Source organism: Arachis ipaensis, chromosome B10 (assembly GCF_059453495.1).
Source record: "Arachis ipaensis isolate K30076 ecotype BB chromosome B10, ASM5945349v1, whole genome shotgun sequence".
Lineage (NCBI taxonomy): Eukaryota > Viridiplantae > Streptophyta > Magnoliopsida > Fabales > Fabaceae > Arachis > Arachis ipaensis.
In genome coordinates this window covers 117,153,128-117,170,883 of record NC_142435.1, presented here as the reverse complement: position 1 = coordinate 117,170,883, position 17,756 = coordinate 117,153,128, and the positions used below count along the sequence as shown (strand labels likewise).

Here is a 17,756-nt window from a genome sequence, read left to right as displayed (position 1 = left end):
AAGGGCATAAGGAGGTTCAATGGGATCTCTATGGTCTCTAGATGAGCCCCAGAGGCCTTTGGTTCCTCAGAGGGAAGCTCCTTATTGACCACTGGACGTCCCAGGAGGTCTTCCTCCTTGGGATTCACGTCCTCTCCTCTCCTCACAGGTTCGGCCATGGTGCTTATGTCAATGGCCTTGCACTCTCCTTTTGGGTTCTCTTCTGTATTGCTTGGGAGAGTACTAGGAGGGATTTCAGTTATCCTTTTACTCAGCTGGTCCACTTGTGCTTCCAGATTTCTAATGGAAGACCTTGTTTCATTCATGAAACTTACAGTGGCCTTAGATAGATCAGAGACTAGATTTGCTAAATTAGAAGCATTTTGTTCAGAGTTCTCTGTCTGTTGCTGAGTTGATGATGGAAAAGGCTTGCTGTTGCTAAACCTGTTTCTTCCACCATTATTAAAGCCTTGTTGCGGCTTTTGATCCTTCCATGAGAAATTTGGATAATTTCTCCATGATGAGTTATAGGTGTTTCCATAAGGTTCACCTAAGTACTTCACCTCTGCTATTGCAGGGTTCTCAGGATCATAAGCTTCTTCTTCATAAGAAGCCTCTTGAGTACTGTTGGATGCAGCTTGCATTCCATGCAGACTCTGAGAGATCATATTGACTTGCTGAGTCAATATTTTATTCTGAGCCAATATGGCATTCAGAGTATCAACTTCAAGAACTCCCTTCTTCATGGGCGTCCCATTATTCACAGGATTCCTTTCAGAAGTGTACATGAACTGGTTATTAGCAACCATGTCAATGAGTTCTTGAGCTTCTGCAGGCGTTTTCTTTAGGTGAATGGATCCACCTACAGAAGTGTCCAGTGACATTTTTGATAGCTCAGATAAACCATCATAGAATATATCCAGGATGGTCCATTCTGAAAGCATATCAGAAGGACACTTTTTGGTCAACTGTTTGTATCTTTCCCAAGCTTCATAGAGGGATTCACCTTCTTTCTGTCTGAAGGTTTGAACATCAGCTCTAAGCTTGCTCAGCTTTTGAGGAGGGAAGTACTTGGCTAAGAAAGCCGTGACCAGCTTATCCCAAGAGTTCAGGCTGTCTTTGGGTTGAGAATCCAACCATAATCTAGCTCTGTCTCTTACAGCAAAAGGGAAAAGTATGAGCCTGTAGACTTCAAGATCCACTCCATTAGTCTTAACAGTATCACATATCTGCAAGAATTCAGTTAAGAACTGAAAAGGATCTTCAGATGGAAGTCCATGAAACTTGCAATTCTGCTGCATCAGAGAAACTAATTGAGGTTTCAGCTCAAAGTTGTTTGCTCCAATGGCAGGAATGGAGATGCTTCTTCCATGTAAATTGGAATTAGGTGCAGTAAAGTCACCAAGCATCTTCCTTATATTATTATTATTTTCGGCTGCCATCTCCTCTTCCTGTTCAAAAATTTCTGAAAGGTTATCTCTGGATTGTTGTATTTTAGCTTCTCTTAATTTTCTCTTCAGAGTCCTTTCAGGTTCTGGATCTGCTTCCACAAGAATGTTCTTATCCTTGCTCCTGCTCATATGACAAAGAAGAGGGCACAAAAAAAAATAATAATAATAATAGAGATCCTTTATACCACAGTATAGGGATCCCTGTGTAAGTAGAAGAAGAGGGAGATACAAAGAATGTAATATAATGGAAGAAACACAACTGTGAGGAGGCTAGATATGTGAGATGAGATGTTAGGATATGAATGAATAAATAGAATAAGATGGGAGAGGGAGAATTTTCGAAAATAATTTTTTGAAAAAGAGTTAGTGATTTTCGAAAATGGTTTTTGAAAAATGTTAGTATTTTTTTTCGAAAATTTTTTAAATCAAAAATAAAAAATAAAAATAATTAGTTAATTAAAAAGAAATTTTGAAAAAGAGGGAAGATATTTTCGAAAATTAGAGAGAGAGAGTTAGTTAGGTAGTTTTGAAAAAGTTTAAGAAACAAAAAGTTAGTTAGTTAGTTGAAACAAATTTTGAAAAGATAAGAAGTTAGGAAGTTAGAATAGATATTTTTGAAAAAGATAAGATAAGAAGATATTTTTGAAAAGATATGATAAAAATTAGTTTTTGAAAAAGATTTGATTTTTAAAATCACAATTAATGACTTGATTTACAAGAAATCACAAGATATGATTCTAGAACTTAAAGTTTGAATCTTTCTTAACAAGCAAGTAACAAACTTCAAATTTTTGAATCAAAACATTAATTGATTATGTTATTTTCGAAAATTTGGTATAAAAATAGGAAAAAGATTTTTGAAGAATATTTTTGAAATTTTCGAAAATAACTAAGAATTTTGAAAAAGATTTGATTTTTGAAAAAGATTTTGAAAAAGATAAGATTTTCAAATTGAAAATTTGATTTGACTTATGAGGAACAATTTGATTTTAAAAATTTTTTAAAAAGTCAATCGAAATTTTCGAATTTGATGAGAGAAAAAGGGAAAGATATTTTTTTTATTTTTGAATTTTTAATGAAGAGAGAGAAAAACAAGAAAAATGATGCAATGCATGAAATTTTTAGATCAAAACATGTGATGCATGCAAGAATGCTATGAATGTCAAGATGAACACTAAGAACACTATGAATGTCAAGATGAACATCATAGACACAATTTTGTAAAATTTTTAATGCAAAGAAAACATGCAAGACACCAAACTTAGAAATCTTTAATGCCTAGGCACTAAGAATTCAAGAATGCATATGAAAAACAAGAAAAGACACAACAAAAAATATCATCAAGATCAAACAAGAAGACTTACCAAGAACAACTTGAAGATCATGAAGAACACTATGAATGCATGATATTTTCGAAAAATGCTAGATGCATATGCAAGTGACACCAAACTTATGATATGACTCAAGACTCAAACAAGAAACAGAAAAATATTTTTGATTTTTATGATTTTCTAATTTTTTTTGGATTTTTTTCGAAAATTATATGAAAAAGAAAAAATAAGGATTCCAAAATTTTTAATATGAATTCCAGGAATCTTGCATTCTTAGTCTAAAGCTTCAGTCCAGGAATTAGACATGGCTCACTAGCCAGCCAAGCTTTCAAAGAAAGCTCCAGTCCAAAACACTAGACATGGCCAATGGCCAGCCAAGCTTCAGCATTTAACACGAGAGTATATTGCTCTTGATAACAAATTGCAAGCCTCAGTCCAAATAAATTTAGACATGGCTTTACAGCCAGCCAGGCTTTACATGCTTCATGAAACACTAGAATTCATTCTTAAAAATTTTGAATAAAAGAATTTTTTTTTTTGAAAACATTTTTATTATTTTCGAAAACAGATGAGAAAATTTTAGAAATATTTTTGAAAAATTTTTTTGAAAATAAAATAAAAAGAAAATTACCTAATCTGAGCAACAAGATGAACCGTCAGTTGTCCAAACTCGAACAATCCCCGGCAACGGCGCCAAAAACTTGGTGCACGAAATTGTGATGTCCAGGCTCGAACAATCCCCGGCAACGGCGCCAAAAACTTGGTGCATGAAATTGTGATGTCCAGGCTCAAACTATTCCTGGCACGTGAGCAACTTGGTACGCGTAATCGTGATTACACATTCATAATTTGTCACAATTTCGATACAACTAACCAGCAAGTGCACTGGGTCGTCCAAGTAATACCTTACGTGAGTAAGGGTCGAATCCCACGGAGATTGTTGGTATGAAGCAAGCTATGGTCACCTTGCAAATCTCAGTTAGGCAGATATAAATGGATAATGGTGTTTTTGAATTTAATATAATAAAATAGGGATAGAAATACTTATGTAATTCATTGGTAGGAATTTCAGATAAGCGAATGGAGATGCTTTCGTTCCTCTGAACCTCTGCTTTCCTACTATCTTCATCCAATCAGTCTCACTCCTTTCCATGGCTGGCTTTATGTGATACATCACCACTTTCAATGGCTACTTTCGGTCATCTCTCGGGAAAATGATCCAATGCCCTGTCACGGCACGGCTAATCGTCTGGAGGCATCACCCTTGCCAATGGCTTCATCTTATCCTCTCAGTGAATAATATGCTCACGCACCCTGTCACGGCATGGCTATTCATCTATCGGTTCTCGATCATGCTGGAATAGGATTTACTATCCTTTTGCGTCTGTCACTAACGCCCTGCAATCGCGAGTTTGGAGCTCGTCACAGTCATTCATTCATCGAATCCTACTCGAAATACCACAGACAAGGTTTAGACTTTCCGGATTCTCTTGAATGCCGCCATCATTCTAGCTTACGCCACGAAGATTCTGGTTAAGAGATCTAAGAGATATTCATTCTAGCTTATTTCATGTAGAACGGAAGTGTTTGTCAGGCACGTGTTCATAGGGGAGATGGTGATGAGCGTCACACATAATCATCACCTTCATCACGTTCTTGGGTGCGAATGGATATCTTAGAAGCGAAATAAGATGAATTGAATAGAAAACAGTAGTACTTGCATTAATCTTTGAGGAACAGCAGAGCTCCACACCTTAATCTATGGAGTGTAGAAACTCTACCGTATGAAAATACATAAGTGAAGGTCCAGGCATGGCCGAGATGGCCAGCCCCCAAAAACGTGATCAAAGGATCATAAGGTAATCCAAAGATGACTAATACAATAGTAAAAGGTCCTATTTATAATAAACTAGTCACTAGGGTTTACATGAGTAAGTAATTGATGCATAAATCCACTTCCGGGGCCCACTTGGTGTGTGCTTGGGCTGGGCTTTGAGTGTTACACGTGTAGAGGTCCTCCTTGGAGTTGAACGCCAGCTTTGGTGCCAGTTTGGGCGTTCAACTCTGGTTTTGGCTCCTTTTCTGGCGCTGGACGCCAGATTTGGGTAGAAAGCTGGCGTTGAACACCAGTTTACGTCGTCTATTCTTGGCCAAAGTATGGACTATTATATATTGCTGGAAAGCCCTGGATGTCTACTTTCCAACGCAATTGGAAGTGCGCCATTTCGAGCTCTGTAGCTCCAGAAAATCCACTTTGAGTGTAGGGAGGTCAAAATCCAACAGCATCAGCAGTCCTTTTTCAACCTCTGAATTTGATTTTTGCTCAAGTCCCTCAATTTCAGCCAGAAAATACCTGAAATCACAGAAAAACACACAAACTCATAGTAAAGTCCAGAAATGTGAATTTAACATAAAAACTAATGAAAACATCCCTAAAAGTAACTAGATCCTACTAAAAATATACTAGAAACAATGTCAAAAAGCGTATAAATTATCCGCTCATCACTCTACTACTGAGATATGGACCCTTGAGATGAATCTCTCCATCTCCCATGACTCGGAGGTGAAAGCTTTTGTCTTTCCTTTCCTCTTTCTAGAGGTTTGTCTGGCCTTAGGTGCCATAAATGGTTATGGAAAAACAAAAATCAATGCTTTTACCACACCAAACGTAAAAGGTTTTCTCGTCCTCGAGCAAAAGAAGAAAAAAAGTAATGGAAGAAGAAGAAAATTGAGGAGATGGAGGGAGAGAGTTGATGACATGTCACCATGTCATGTTTTTCTATGCTTTTTCATAAAAGAAATTTATGATTAGTGCTTAAATATTGCATTCTTTGGTGCTTAAATGGTATATTTCTTTGATCTTTTGATTTGATAAACTTTGTAGGAAATAAGAAGAAAAAGAAGCAAAAAGAGCACAAAATAAGCAAAAAAAAAGAAAAGAGGAATTTTGGGCACACTTTGAAGTTGGAGCACACTTTGGAGGCTTAGGCCACGCTTCTAAAAGCGTGACCCATGACCAAATCAAGGAAGAGAAGCGTGGCCCAAAGGAAGAAAAGCGTGGCTCAAAACAAAGAGCAAGAGAGGACAAAAAAGCTTGAGCTAAAGTTTGCCTCAAACTTTAGCTCAAACTTTTGGAGGAGCTTGACTACACCCTGGAGGGAGCAAAAGCTTGCGCCAACGTTTGCCTCAAGCTTTTTGGCAAATGTTGGCGCCACACACCTCACAGCCTGAAGGGGTATACTTCCAACAAGAATAACTTGAGCTACAGAGCTCCAAATGAGGTGATTCCAAAAGCAATGGAAAATAGGAATCAAGAGCTTTCCAAGCATATATGGCATTGCATGGTAGACACTAAAATTGAGGGAGAAAACTGCCCCGCAATGTGCATAAATGAACATGGTGGCAACCTGCAGTGAGGCCAACTGACCTCTGCACCTTCGATGGAGTATAACTCGAGCTGTGGAGCTCCAATTGATGCGCTTTCAATGGCATTTGAAAGTAGACATTCAGAGCTTTCCAACAATGTATAATAGTATGGGGTGGACAATATGTTTGAGCCTCCAGAACTGGCGTTTTCGACCATGTTTGAGGCAAACTTTACCTCAAACGCTGCACACCAAGGCCAGCGACCTTGTCCTCTTCAAATGAGCATAACTTGAGTTGTAGATATCCAATAGTGGTGATTCCAATTGGGTTAGAAAGCTGACATTCAGAGCTTTCTAACCATATATAATAGTCTATAGTGGGCATGAAATTTGCAACGTTTACAAGCAGACAAAGTAGTACCCCAACATGCATGCAAGAAGGCCCAACGTTTGGCTAAAAGTTTGACCTCAAACTTTAGCCCAAACGTTGGTAGTAGCAAATAAGGGCAGCTGGTATAAAAAGTTTGAGTAAAAGTTTGCCTCAAACTTTTACTCAAACTTTTACTCAAACTTTTATGATTCATGGCCCGGTTCACAATGGGTTTCTCTCCAACTCCAAGAGCAATCAACAGAGGCTTTTGTCAATCCAATTCCATCAAGAGCAAGGGCCCAATTGACACCACTCAAAGGCACAAGAGATAGTTAGAATAGAAATTTCATTTTAATTGTAATTTGTTTTGAATTTCATTTTCATTTTGTAAAAATGCCTATAAATAGGCATTTGTTTCATTTTATTAGGAAGGCGAGCTCCACTAGGGAGCATTAGGAATACAGAATTCTCTCTCTTTAGTTTTTCTTTTTGTTTTGAATCTTGGGTTGAGAATCGAAGAAATTCTGTTTCAATCTCACCTTGAGAATTCTCTCTGTTTTCTTCTTCTGCAATTTTAATTTCTCCTCTACTACAAGTTCCTTTGCTGCAAGTTTACAATCTAATTTACATTGAACTTGATTTTGATCTTTGATTCTCATTGCTCTCTGTTCTCACTGAATTCAATTTACTTTCAAGCAATTTAATTCTTCTGCAAGTGCTCTGCATTTTTCATTTCTGTTCATGATCTGATTTACTTTTCCTGCAAATTTAATTTTCTCTAAGCTCTGATATATTGCTCTTTTTAATTTCCAGCACCCCAGCCCCTTTACTTTTCATGCAATTTACTTTTCTTGCAATTTAAGTTTCAGCTATTTTACTTTCTTGTTCTTTAAGTTTCAATGCAATTTACTTTCTGCACTTTATAATTCCTTGTCATTTACATTATGTTGGCTTCAATTGTCACTCAAATCACTCAATGTTAGCTTGACTAAACTAATCATCCACTAAAGTTGCTTGATCCATCAATCCCTGTGGGATCGACCTCACTCCCATGAGTTTTATTACTTGATGCGACCCGGTGCACTTGCCGGTTAGTTTTGTGTCGGATCGTTTTCCGCACATCAAGTTTTTGGCGCCGTTGCCGGGGATTGATTAGATTGACAATGATTAAGTGAAGTGGAGATCTAGATCAAGCACTTTTTCTTTTCTGTCCTTTAATTTTCAATTAACCCACTAACTGTTTGATTTTTTGCTTAAGCTAACTAAAACTTCATTCTAGTAGTAGATTGAAGTGTCACTGGTTTGTGTGTTTCTTATGTTCTGCTTGTATGTCAGGTACAAGAAGAACCACACCCACCTTTCATGAACAAGAGGAAAGAACTCTCAGGAGGTTAAGAAGAGCTGAAAGAGGGAAAAATATTTTTGGAGAAGAGGAATCAGAAGAAGAATTCCAAGATATGGAGGAACATTCAACCAATCCACCTGGTGGAGCAGACAACAACAATAACAACCCACCCCAGAGGAGAGTTTTGGCCTCCTATACCTTTGCAAATGCTAGACATTGTGGAAGCAGCATTCTCACCCCTAATGTCAATGCAAATAACTTTGAATTGAAGCCACAACTCATTACATTGGTCCAAAACAACTGCTCGTTTGGGGGAGGACCATTGGAGGATCCAAATCAACATCTATCTACCTTCTTAAGGATTTGTGACACTATCAAGTCCAATGGTGTGAATCCTGAGACTTACAAGCTTCTGCTGTTCCCGTTCTCATTAAGGGACAAGGCCGCACAATGGCTTGAAACTTTTCCTCAAGGAAGCATCACTAGCTGGGATAATTTGGTGACTAAATTTCTAGCCAAATTCTATCCACCTCAAAGAGTCATCAGGCTGAAAACTGAGGTGCAAACATTCACATAATTGGATGCTGAAAATCTGTATGAAGCATGGGAGAGATACAAGGCTCTGCTGAGGAAATGTCCACCAGAAATGTTCACTGAGTGGGACAAGCTACAGAACTTCTATGAAGGACTCACTCTAAAGGCTCAAGAATCACTTGACCACTCAGCTGGAGGATCATTGCAACTGATGAAAACAGCAGAAGAAGCTTAAAATCTTATTGACATGGTGGCCAACAATCAATATTTCTTTGCTCACCAAAGAAATCGCCAACCATCACAAAGGAGAGGAGTAATGGAGCTAGAAGGAGTGGACTCAATCTTGGCTCAAAACAAGATGATGCAGCAGCAAATTCAACAACAATTTGAGCAAATGGCCAAGAGGATTGATAGCCTCCAAGTTGCAGCAGTTAACACAAGCCAACCATCATCCACATGGGGGCAAAATGAAGAAACTCAAGAAGAACAACAACAAGAGCAAGTACAGTATATGCACAACCAAGGACCAAATGAAGTGTATGGTGATACATACAATCCATCCTGGAAGAACCACCCAAACCTCAGATGGGGAGATAATCACACCCAAAACCAACAACCATGGCAGAGGAACTCAAACCAAAACAACCCAAGAAGCAACCAAAACCACAACCAGCAGCAAACTAACTAGAACCCCTACAGAAAACCTCAAAACAACTACCCCAACCCCAACCAGTACCAATCCAATAACCAACCCACCAACCAAAATGCCTACCATCCACCACCCACATCTCACAACCCACCTCAAGTATCACCTGAATCTCAAAGACTCACTAACTTGGAGACCTTGATAGACAAAATGTTGAAACACTAGGAAATGACAACCAAGAACCATGAAACCTCCATAAAGAGCCTAGAGAGGCAAATTGGGCAAATCTCCAAACAGATTTCTGTTGAGAGACCTTCAAGCTCACTGCCGAGTGACACAATCCCAAATCCTAAGGAAGAATGCAAGGCAATACAATTAAGGAGTGGGAGAACATTGATGAGCAACAATGACACTACAAAGAAGCAAGCAGAGAGCAGCAAAAGGTCAATAGAAGATGAGGAGCAAACAAAGGAAGATGAAGCCAAGAATCAAGTTGTGATGCCAAACAAGAGCACTGAGAAACTTAAAGAGAAGGATAACCAGTCACACAGTTCAAAAGAAGTAATTCAGGGACAGCAACAAGTAGGAAAGAGCATCACACCTCCACTGCCATATCCCCAGAGATTCAACAAGGAGGCAAAGGACCAACAATTTCACAAGTTCCTTGAGACTTTCAAGAAGTTGGAGATAAATATCCCCTTGGCTGAGGCACTGGAGCAGATGCCCCTATATGCCAAGTTCATGAAGGAGCTAATCAACAAGAAGAGAAGTTGGCAAGAAAAAGAAACTATCATGCTCACTGAAGAATGTAGCGTTGTGATCCAGATGGGTATCCCACCAAAGCTCAAAGATCCAGGGAGTTTTGTAGTCTCATGCACCATAGGCAAGATAACATTGGAAAATGCCCTGTGTGATCTAGGTGCCAGCATCAACTTGATGCCTCTATCATTAATGAGAAAGCTTGCCATAGAAGAAATTAAACCCACCAGAATGTCACTAGTCATGGCTGATAGATCAATCAAGACACCCAATGGTATTGTGGAGAATTTACTAGTGAAGGTTGGAAAATTTATCTTCCCCGCAGACTTCGTAATCTTAGACACAGAAGGGGAAGGAAGCAGCTCAATCATCTTGGGGAGACCATTTCTAGCCACAGCAAGAACTACTATTGATGTGGAGAAGGGAGAAATGACCTTCAGGGTGCATAATGAACAAATGGTAATCAATGTCTTCAAATCAATGCAACACCCCTCAGAGCAAGAAAACTACATGAATGTGGACATGATTGAAGGGCTGGTAGAAGAAATGTTTGAAGACAACTATTTGGAGCATCAGAAAGGACAAAGAGAGGAAGTGATGGAAATACTCATTGAAGACAAGAAAGAGGACAAACCAAAACAGGAGTTGAAACCTCTCCCTCCTCACCTCAAATACGTATTTCTTGGGGAAGCAGAGGCATTTCCAGTAATTATAAATTCCTCTTTGAACATGGATGAGGAAGCAAGGTTGATTGAAGTATTAAAAACTCACAAAACAGCCTTGGGGTGGACAATTGAGGACATCAAAGGCATCAGCCCTGCTATTTGCATGCATAAAATTTTATTGGAGGAAGAATCAAAACCTGTGGTTCAACCTCAAAGAAGACTCAACCCAACCATGAAAGAGGTGATTCAAAAAGAAGTGATGAAGCTATGGAATGCAGGGATAATTTTCCAAATCTCAGACAGCTCTTGGGTGAGTCCGGTTCAGGTTGTGCCAAAAAAGGGAGGAATGACAATCATCACCAATGAAAAGAATGAGTTGATCCCCACTAGGACAGTGACTGGGTGGAGAATGTGCATAGACTACAGGAAATTGAATGATGCAACAAGAAAAGATCATTTTCCTTTGCCATTCATCGATCAAATGTTGGAAAGACTAGCAGGCCATGCTTATTATTGCTTCCTGGATGGGTATTCGGGTTACAATCAAATAGTGGTGGACCCCAAGGATCAAGAGAAGACCTCCTTCACATGCCCATTTGGAGTTTTTGCCTATAGAAGGATGCCCTTTGGGCTGTGCAACGCCCCAGCCACTTTTCAAAGGTGTATGCTTTCTATTTTTTCTGATATGGTGGAAAAATTTTTAGAAGTCTTCATGGATGATTTTTTTGTTTTTGGCAATTCATTTAACACTTGCTTGCATAACTTAACTCTTGTTTTGAAAAGATGCCAAGAAACTAATTTGGTGTTGAATTGGGAAAAATGCCATTTCATGGTTCTGGAAGGAATAGTTCTTGGGCATAAAGTGTCATGTAGAGGTATAGAAGTTGATAAAGCTAAAATAGAAGTTATTGAAAAACTCCCTATACCTGTTAATGTGAAAGCAGTAAGAAGTTTTCTTGGGCATGCTGGCTTCTACAGAAGGTTCATCAAGGACTTTTCAAAAATAGCAAAACCATTGAGCAATTTGCTAATGAATGATGTTCCCTTCATTTTTGATGACAACTGTAGACATGCCTTTGAAACTCTCAAGAGAAAGCTCATTACAGCACCAATCATCACACCCCCTGATTGGAATTTACCTTTTGAACTTATGTGTGATGCAAGCAACCTTGCTATCGGTGCTATACTGGGGCAAAAGAAGGACAAATTGCATCATGTCATATATTATGCTAGCAAAGTGTTGAATGAAATACAGAAAAATTATACCACCACTGAAAAAGAACTTTTAGCAATTGTATATGCATTTGATAAGTTTAGACAATACTTGATCGGCTCAAAAGTTATAGTATACACTGACCATTCTGCTCTCAAGTATTTAATGTCTAAACAGGATTCAAAGCCAAGGCTTATCAGGTGGGTGTTGCTGCTACAAGAATTTGATATTGAAGTGAGGGATAGGAAGGGAAGTGAAAATCAAGTAGCAGATCATCTATCAAGAGTGCCACAAGAAGCTAAGCAAGACAAACCACATCAAGTAAATGAGAACTTCCCTGATGAACATCTTTTCCAAATTCAACAAACACCTTGGTTTGCTGACATAGCAAACTACAAGGTAGGAAGGAAGATACCTCAAGAATTTTCCAAGCAACAAATGAAGAAATTACTCAATGAAGCAAGGAAGTTCTTGTGGGATGAACCTTTTCTATTCAAGAGATGCTCTGATGGAATGATTAGGAGGTGTGTCCCTGAAAGTGAAATGAAGGACATACTATGGCATTGCCATGGCTCAGCATATGGTGGACACTTTGGACCAGAGAGAACAGCTGCAAAGGTATTACAGAGTGGGTTTTATTGGCCAACCATCTTCAAGGATGCCAGAGAGTTTGTTCGCCAATGCAATGAATGTCAAAGAACTGGAGGATTGACAAAGAGAAATGAGATGCCTCAAAATTTCATCCTGGAAGTGGAGGTGTTTGACTTATGGGGCATTGATTTCATGGGACCTTTTCCTCCTTCTTACTCTTTCAGATATATCCTGGTGGCAGTAGAGTATGTATCAAAGTGGGTGGAAGCAATAGCCACAACCACCTGTGATGCACAGATTGTCCTCCAATTCCTTAAAAAGCACATTTTCACAAGATATGGAGTACCCAAGGGGCTGATTAGTGATGGTGGTGGTCACTTTTGCAACAAACTGATGGAGAAACTCCTCCACAAATATGGAGTAATCCATAAAGTAGCCACACCTTACCACCCTCAGACTAATGGCCAGGCTGAACTCGCAAATAGGGAACTGAAGAAGATCCTAGAGAAAACAGTGGGAAGCACGAGAAAGGATTGGGCTAGGAAGTTAGAAGATGCCTTATGGGCATATAGGACAGCTTACAAAACCCCTATTGGCAAGTCACCCCTTCAGTTATTATATGGCAAATCCTGTCACCTCCCTGTAGAGCTGGAACACAGAGCTTTTTGGGCCACTAAACTCCTCAACCTTGATTCCCAAGCTGCAGGAGAGAAAAGGTTGTTACAACTAAATGAGTTAGATGATTTCAGGCTAGAAGCCTATGAGAGTGCTAAAATATACAAGGAAAGAGCTAAGAGGTGGCATGATAAGAAGATCACAAAGAAGGAGTTCAAGCCAGGACAACAAGTGCTCCTGTATAACTCAAGGCTTAAGATCTTCCCTGGCAAACTTAAGTCTAAGTGGACTGGCCCGTACTTGGTGACAAAGGTTTTTCCTTATGGGAGTATTGAATTGCTAGATGAAGCAACAAAGAGTCAATTTACAGCAAACGGTCACAGAGCAAAGCTGTACTTGGGAGGACAATGGGATAAGGAAAAAGAGGTCCAGAACCTACAGCCTTCTTGAAAGGAATTGAAGGATGTCAAGCTAGTGACAATAAAAGAGCGCTTGTTAGGAGGCAACCCAACCTGAGGTAGTTTTCTTTTCATAGCTTTTTCAATAAAAATGTTGAATAATTGATATGTATTGCAAGGAGCTAAGTTTGGTGTTGCACACCAAAAACAACTTAAGGGAGAATGGAGGATTCTAAGTTTGGTGTTCCACCAAAACCTCATTCAAAAGCACATTCTAACTTCTTGCACATTGCTAGTTCCAAGCAATCAAACAGATTATTCAACCACTTAACTGCTTTTTAGTCTTAACTTCATAACCTTTAGCAAGGATACAAGATTCTGCCTAGAGTTAACCTGCTGTATCCAGAGAAGTGGCAAGAAATTAAGTTTGGTGTTCCCACACCAAATCAAATCCACAAGCCACACTCAATTCATGCATACTAACTGGTCATCTAAGGGCTTGAGAAGCAAGCAACTTTTGAGAATTGTGCAGGGAATTCACCACCATTTGAAGACACTATGCATCATAACTCAAAAGGGCACAACAGAAGGAAGGACAAAGGAACTGCAAACCAATAGGTTGTATTTACACTTAACTCTTGCTGTTGAAAAATGTTTTGACTTGTGTTTTGTTAAAGTGTTCATCTAATACAAGTAGAATCACTCTTAAAATAAGTAAGCTAGTCTATGTGTGTGCTTGTGTGTTTACTTTCACTGAACAAAAAGCATGTTTTGTCCCCTGCATCTTTAATTCAATAAAAGAAATGTTTGAATGTGAAGTGAGATAGTTCTCTGTTAGATAGAAGTACAATAAAAGTAAGTGGTGGTATGTATGTGTGATTGTATGATAGCTCACTTTTAGTGAATAAGAGAACTAGGATGTCTCCCTCTAAGTAGAAAGTGGCCTACTGTCTATGAATCTCAATCAAATAAAAATCCTTGGTTAGAAAGAAAAACAAAAAGAAAGAAAAAAGGGGAGAAAAAGAAATAGCCAAAGAGTGGCAGAACAAAAGAAAACAAAAAGAAACAAAGCTGGACACCAATAGCTTGAACCTTAGAATATATGCCTGTGGTGTCTTTGTTTTAGGATCTGCTTGGACTACTAAGTTCTTTGGAGTGCATCAACACTCGGTGACTTGGGTTAACTAACCCGGGATCATCAGCTGAAAGTCCACTATCAAGAGCAACCTAACTACAAGGCATTTAGTAGCCCAAAGAGGTGCTGGGCATCAATGTTTTAAGAAGGAATGTGAGTCAAGTGTCTATAGTGAATAATGTGTCAAGTATAAAGAAAAGAAAATGAACTTGCTACACATGACACTCAAATAAAGCTTATGAACAAAATAATAGCCAAGGATAAAGGAATAATGAGAGGTCATAGCAGTATGTTACTTAAAGCTTGAAGGAGACTTTCCATTTCATTCTTTCTTCTCAATAAATCTTTTCTTGCTTGGGGACAAGCAAGCTTTAAGTTTGGTGTTGTGATGACAAGTCATCTTAGCCTAGTTTCACTAGTCTTTTTCTTTTGTTTTCAAATGAATTATGCACTTTCTTGAGCCATAAGCAAGCCAATTGGGTAGATTTTCATGCTTCCTTTGATTTAATCAACCATAGATGAATTAATGCAATTTCATGAGGTTTTATGCTATAATTGTCACATATTATGAAAGAATGAATATCTCATGATTTTGAGCATAGCTTTGATGTGTTTGGTTGATTAATGATAGGTGAAGAAAGCTTGGAGAAAGGTTGAAGCAAGAAGGAATGGCTAGGAGGAAGAGAGGACAAAAAGTTTGAGCAAAAGTTTGCCTCAAACTTTAGCTCAAACTTTTAGAATAAGTGAAAACGAACCAGGGAGCAAAAAGCTTGACCAAAAGTTTGCCTCAAACTTTTTGGCAAACATTTGGGAGAAAAGCTTGAGCCAACGTTTGCCTCAAACTTTTTGGCAAACGTTGGCATCACAAATCAACACCCTGGAGAGCAAAAGTTTGCGCCAACGTTTGCCTCAAACTTTTTGGCAAACGTTGGCGCCATGAACAACACACCCTGGAGAGCAAAAGTTTGCACCAACGTTTGCCTCAAACTTTTTGGCAAACGTTGGCGCCATGAGTGTGCAAGGGGGAGCCAACGTTTGAGCAAAAGTTTGACCCCAAACTTTGGCTCAAACGTTGGTAGCAGCAAGGATGGGGTGGCTGATATGAAAAGTTTGAGTAAAAGTTTGCCTCAAACTTTTACTCAAACTTTTACTCAAGCTTTCATGATTCCAAACCCGGTTCACTTCAGTTCTTCTCCAAACTCCAAAAGCAATCAACCAAGGCCTCTATCAACCCAATTCCATCAAGAGCAAAGGCCCAATTGAAGGCTTGAAGACCATTTGAAGAAAGTGTATAAATAGATTAGGATTTAAGTTTTTTTGGAGAGCTTTTCTTTTCGGTTTTGATTTGGTAGTTTGTAGAGAGCTCACTTTTACATTTTGGCATTGTTGTTTTAATTCAAGAGAATTTGGGGAGGAGAATTGATCTCTCTTATTCCTTGTTCTTGCTTGAATACTCTTTACTTTTCTTGCTTCGGATCTTGGGTTGGAGAATTGAAGGAATTCTGTTTCAATCTCATCCTAAGATCTCTCTGTTTCATTTTACTGCACAATTGAATTTCCGTTTCTGTTAATTGCTTCTTCATCTACTCTTTCTGTACTTTACATTTCTTTAATTTCTTTGCAATTGCTCTTGTTGGATCTAGGAAGGCATTGAGATCTAGACTTGGTTATCTAGTCTCTTGAGTCCTGAGATCTGGATTTCCATTTTCAATTCTCTGTTTACTGCTTTCAAGCTCATTTACCTTTCTGTTTTAGTTCCGATTCAATCTAAGTCATCTTCTACTCTTATGCTTGTTGCAATTTTACTTTTCCTTGTTTAATTTTTGCAAATCCAATTCCCAATTCCCTTTACAATTCAAGCCATTTACATTTCTTGCACTTTAAGATTCTGCAATTTACATTTCTTGCGTTCTAAGTTTCTGCCATTTAATTTCTTGTTCTTTAAGATTCAGCACTTTAAGTTTCAGTTCTCTTTAAATTCAATGCAATTTACCCATTCCCTTTACTTTCCATGCAATCTAAATTCTGCAAATCACAAATCACTCAACCAAATCTTGATTTGCTTGACTAAATCAACCACTAAACTAAAATTGCTCAATCCTTCAATCCCTGTGGGATCGACCTCACTCCCGTGAGTTATTATTACTTGATGCGACCCGGTGCACTTGCCGGTGAGTTTTGTGTCGGATCGTTTTCCGCACATCAAGTTTTTGGCGCCGTTGCCGGAGATTGATTAGATTGACAATGATTAAGTGAAGTGGAGATCTAGATTAAGCACTTTTTTTTTCTTTTTACTAAGCATACTAACTGTTTGAATTTTTGCTTAAGTTAACACTAACTTCACTCTAGCAATAGAGTGCTTAATTTTGGTTCCTGATTCTGTGTTTATGTCAGGAGGAAGAAGCGATGAATCCATACCAAAAACTTGATGTGCGGAAAACGATCCGACACAAAACTAACCGGCAAGTGCACCGGGTCGCATCAAGTAATAAAACTCACGGGAGTGAGGTCGATCCCACAGGGATTGATGGATCAAGCAACTTTAGTGGATGATTAGTTTAGTCAAGCTAACATTGAGTGATTTGAGTGACAATTGAAGCCAACAGAATGTAAATGACAAGGAATTATAAAGTGCAGAAAGTAAATTGCATTGAAACTTAAAGAACAAGAAAGTAAAATAGCTGAAACTTAAATTGCAAGAAAAGTAAATTGCATGAAAAGTAAAGGGGCTGGGGTGCTGGAAATTAAATAGAGCAATATATCAGAGCTTAGAGAAAATTAAATTTGCAGGAAAAGTAAATCAGATCATGAACAAAAATGAAAAATGCAGAGCACTTGCAGAAGAATTAAATTGCTTGAAAGTAAATTGAATTCAGTGAGAACAGAGAGCAATGAGAATCAAAGATCAAAATCAAGTTCAATGTAAATTAGATTGTAAACTTGCAGCAAAGGAACTTGTAGTAGAGGAGAAATTAAAATTGCAGAAGAAGAAAACAGAGAGAATTCTCAAGGTGAGATTGAAAGAGAATTTCTTCGATTCTCAACCCAAGATTCAAAACAAAAAGAAAAACTAAAGAGAGAGAATTCTGTATTTCTAATGCTCCCTAGTGGAGCTCGCCTTCCTAATAAAATGAAACAGATGCCTATTTATAGGCATTTTTACAAAATGAAAATGAAATTCAAAACAAATTACAATTAAAATGAAATTTCTATTCTAACTATCTCTTGTGCCTTTGAGTGGTGTCAATTGGACCCTTGCTCTTGATGGAATTGGGTTGACAAAAGCCTCTGTTGATTGCTCTTGGAGTTGGAGAGAAACCCATTGTGAACCGGGCCATGAATCATAAAAGTTTGAGTAA

The 17,756-nt window shown here is 38.4% G+C and overlaps 1 non-coding gene across 1 annotated transcript; it reads left to right on the top strand.

Moving 5' to 3' along the window:
• Positions 1 to 917: 917 nt before the first annotated feature.
• Positions 918 to 1,025, top strand: LOC148581433 (small nucleolar RNA R71). The gene has a single exon (XR_015899658.1). It is a non-coding gene; the product is annotated as a small nucleolar RNA R71 (small nucleolar RNA).
• The last annotated feature ends 16,731 nt before the right edge of the window (positions 1,026 to 17,756 follow it).